Source organism: Cynara cardunculus (genome assembly GCF_001531365.2).
Source record: "Cynara cardunculus var. scolymus isolate 2C chromosome LG 4, CcrdV1, whole genome shotgun sequence".
Classification (NCBI taxonomy): Eukaryota; Viridiplantae; Streptophyta; class Magnoliopsida; order Asterales; family Asteraceae; genus Cynara; species Cynara cardunculus.
Window position 1 is genome coordinate 7,657,263 of NC_037531.1, and position 4,503 is coordinate 7,661,765.

A 4,503-nucleotide genomic window follows, 5' to 3' on the forward strand; every position below is an offset into this window, starting at 1 on the left:
AGATTGAACAGATCCGTGAAAGAATCAAAACAGCACAAGACCGCCAGAAAAAGTTATGTTGATAATCGTCGAAAGCCGATTGAATTTTGTGTAGGTGATTTTGTGATGTTAAAAGTTTCTCCATGGAAAGGTGTCATCAAATTTGGGAAGAAGGGTAAGCTCAGTTTGAGGTATGTTGGGCCATTAAGAATATGCAAACAAATCGGGCCAGTGGCATATCGGTTAGAACTACCAAAAGAGTTTAGTTTGATTCACAACACTTTTCATGTGTCGAATTTGTAGAAATGTTTAGTTGATCCGAGTCTCGTTGTACCGTTACCAGAAATCAAACTGGACAGTAAATTGAACTTTGTGGAAACAACAGAAGTCGTGATTGACCGAAAGATCAGAGTGTTGAGAAACAAAGAGATCAGTCTAGTTAAGGTTCAGTGGAAGTTTCACAAAGGACCAGAAGCAACTTGGGAGTTGGAATCAGAAATGAGAGCAGATTATCCATGGCTCTTWGATTAAAGGAATTCCGGGACGGAATTCTTTTGAAGGGGTGAATAATGTGATAACCGGGTCTTGGTTATTACCCAAAGTATTTATTATGTGAATTAATTGTTTATGTGGATACATACTTACATGAATTAAATATGTGAGTATGTGTATTTTATGCATGAGGATATATGTATGCATAATATGTGTTATATATATATATATATGTTATGTATATATATGTATGCATCAATATGCATGTATGTGTAGGCAGGTGTGTGTGTATTTATGTATGAAATAATATATATATATATATGCTTGCATGTGGGGGAGGGCCTGGTTGGCCGACTTCCCTAAAAAGGGAAGGTATAAATATGGATTTTGGGTATGAGGTAAGGCTTCTTGCCTCATTTAGAATTCTGGGAAAATTTAGAGAGAAGAATTGTCCGGAGATTCAAGTGGAATCAATTTGGTTTTTCATCTTCTTCTTCTTYAAAACTGAGTTCATACTTAAGGTGAGTATTTCTAAAAAGTCTCTTATAAAGCCTTGGTTAATTGTTTTAGAAAGAACTGCATATAGTTTTTGAAAAGAGTTGTGCGATTTAGGCCTTATTCGGATAAAAGGTGACCGGGTTATTTTTAAATCGGACACGTGCTGTCCGATYTAACTGTAAACCGGATAAGTGTTGTGCGATTTAAATGAGCTAGTGGAATCTTGAAATATGTAAACCGGACAAAGGTTTTGAACGGAGAAGTATGAATACGACCAATCATTGTGCGGTTTAGTCATAAATCGCTCAAGGGTTATGCGGTCTAGTTATAAATCGGACAAGTGTGTTGTCCGGATTAGTATATCGAATAATGACTTATGTTGACCGAATTTGTAAATCGGCCAAGTGTTGTCCGGATTTGTACATCGGACAAAAAGGGACAGTGTTGTCCGGATTRCYTRTCCGGATAACTTGTCCGAATGTTTATTTTATGGAAAAATTGAAAGTATTGGGTTTTCTTGAAAATCTTACAAATTGATAATTATTATTGGGGTTAATTATGGATTTATAAAAAGWGGTATTTTATATATTTTTAAATAAAAAGATATGTTCTACCAAGCATGGTGACRTAAGTCTGTTTTGGTATGAAACTATATATTGGGAAACCTTCCTACCAAGTGTGGTGACGTATGTCTGTTTTGGTATGGAATTGGATTTTGTAAACTATTTCTACCAAGCGTGGTGACGTAAGTCTGTTTTGGTATGAAACCTGTTTTAAGAGGTATTTTYCCCAAGACGTGGTGATTTTTGTCTGTTCTGGCTTGGAACTAGGAATGGGTAATTTCAGACGTGGTGACTTTTGTCTGTTCTGAATAGTAGCCCTGTTTTAATGGAGGAATAAGGGTGTCATATCAAGGAGAGGTGTACTTGGATAAGGGAGGCATTGTCATATGTGGATGATATTATAACTCTTATTATTGTTGCTAATCGGATTTGATAACTTTGAATCATCATTTCTTTGTGACCTGATGAATTAGAGATATTATTCCTATTAGAAATAATAATTTAGATATTATTGAGAAGGGGAAAATGGTTTGTCATAAAGGACAAGTATTGCCTTAAATTTTTCCGTTAATATTTACAAAAGAATAGTCTGATGATTTAAAGAAGCTTTGGTCACAATATTGTTTCATATTGGGAATATTGAATCTTTAAGCAGATGTATTTTATTAAATAGAACTAAGGTTCTTGAGTTTATCCTTTTATACATGTTACTAAGAATTGCATTATTTGATTATATTGCAAATATTTCTGTGCAAATGTACTTTATTATATTTTGGTGTTCATCACCCTGCATTTGCAAAGATGGGATTTACTCACTAGACCATTCTAGTCTAAGCCTTATTTTCTGTTTTAAAATTATGCAATGCAGGAATGGCGGGGTCCAGTGATAATAAGGGGAAAAGGAAAATGTGATTATTTTTCTAACCTGTTATCTGCTTTTGAAGATCTGCTTAAGATTGCTTATTTTGAAGATACATGTTGTATTACATGTGTTAGTACATGATTTGTTTTGAAACTTTCATATGTATATTTTGTACATATAAGAATCCTTGTACTAGTGGGACCTTGTGATGTAAACTATATTTCTATGTAATGAAATATGTGTTATATGCAAATGTGGTGTTTGGGGTGTTACATAAATGACCCATGATTGCTTCTTATTCAATAAGTGCTAATAAGAAACAAGTAAACAACCCCTTAGTCTTAAAAACTACAATAAGAGACTTCTTACTTACACTTTTACAAGATGAGGTCTAAAAATCTACAACTAAGTATAAGTAAGACAAATTCTTACAAGAATGAAAACACAAGTCTCATCGAAGCTCTGCATGTACTATGCAGAGGCTCTGTGTCTGAAGTGAAGCTCTGCATCAAGCACTTAACTTTTTGGCACACAAGCCTTGCTCTTCCTTGGAATACAACACGTGATATGTAAATAAAACAGACTCTTACTTATACGTTTACAAATTGAGATCTAACAATCTCCCCTAAGTGTAAATAAGACAGACTCTTACTGGAATGAAAACACGAGTCTAATTGAAGCCAGAGGTGAAAGACAACCTCTGTATTACATAAACTATGTAAGTTTTTTTAGTAATCTATGATACATGATTGTTATTCTATTAATATTTTGACTACTTACCTTTGCCAAATTTATTCTGGATTTTGTTATAAATTATGTTTTACAAGCTGTTAATATTTACTTATGTTATTATAGATTCTTTACAAAATGCATGCTGCTTTCATTTAATTCTTGCAAAATACCTTGTGTAATACACGGGTTCCAACCTAGTATATATACATATATATAATTTATATTTTAATATATATATATATATATATATAACGGGTAGGGGGCGGGACGGGGAGTACCATACCCGTCCCCGTCCCTATCCCCAATTTGAGACAAACGGGGATCCCCGTCCCCGTCCCCCTCCCCGACCTGGGCGGGTGGATCGGGTTCCCCGATGGGTCGAGACGTATTCCCATGCCTAGGGAATCGGGGATTTTCCCTGTTTACAAAAGTTATTTTTTCTATATTTATATTTATAAATGTCAGTTACACGTTCAAATAACGTATTGTTCTAAAATTTTAATTAACCAATGTTTAACGGTTGCATTTGTACAAGAGTAATTCAAAAATAAATATATCAATTATAATACTTAATAATTGAAATTATATACATCTACATTGTTATATCACCAAAAGTTCCTCCAAACAAGCAAACCGAGACTGCAATATCTTTTGAAGTTTTCTCATCACCGAAGATTGATTTTATTTATGTATTATATATACTCTATGTGACAATCCGTCATTTCGGAATTTCAGGTTAGCACCTTATTTTTTTTTTTAGGATCTTTATTGAGAATTAAGTCTTCCTAGGATTTAGCTATGATGATTAGAGATCATCTTGCTTAATTCCCAAGATTAGTTCGAAAGATCACGTTTCAGGCGGATAACTGACAAAGTTAACTTGTGCAATGTCAAATAGTTTATAAATGCTTCAAATAAAATAAAGTTGATGTTTTAAGTTTTGTATTTAAAAAAAATTAAAATTTCCAAAGTCCCATTTTATTGGCCAATTAATTTATTAAAGGGTGGACTTTTAAAATCTAATATCAAGTTGTTTTGTTTGAATAAATTATAATGGGGTTTTATTATTTAGAAAAAAATAAAAATATTTTGGGCTTGGGCCTTTAGAGGCCAGCCCATTTTATCCTTAAAAAAAACCTCATATAAATACCCCTCATTCTTTGAAAAACTCTCATTTCCAAATTCCCAGCTTAAATATTTCCTCTCTCTCTAAACCCAATCACCCTCCAGCCGATTTCATCTTCTCGCAAGCCTTAAAGGATTCCGTTGTTCTTAAGGATATTTCAAGATTTTAAGAAAAGGTATGATTTGAGCTATCATATTCTCATAAAAATTCTAAAGTTTTCATCTTTCTTCACCTACTCGATCCTCTAGTAA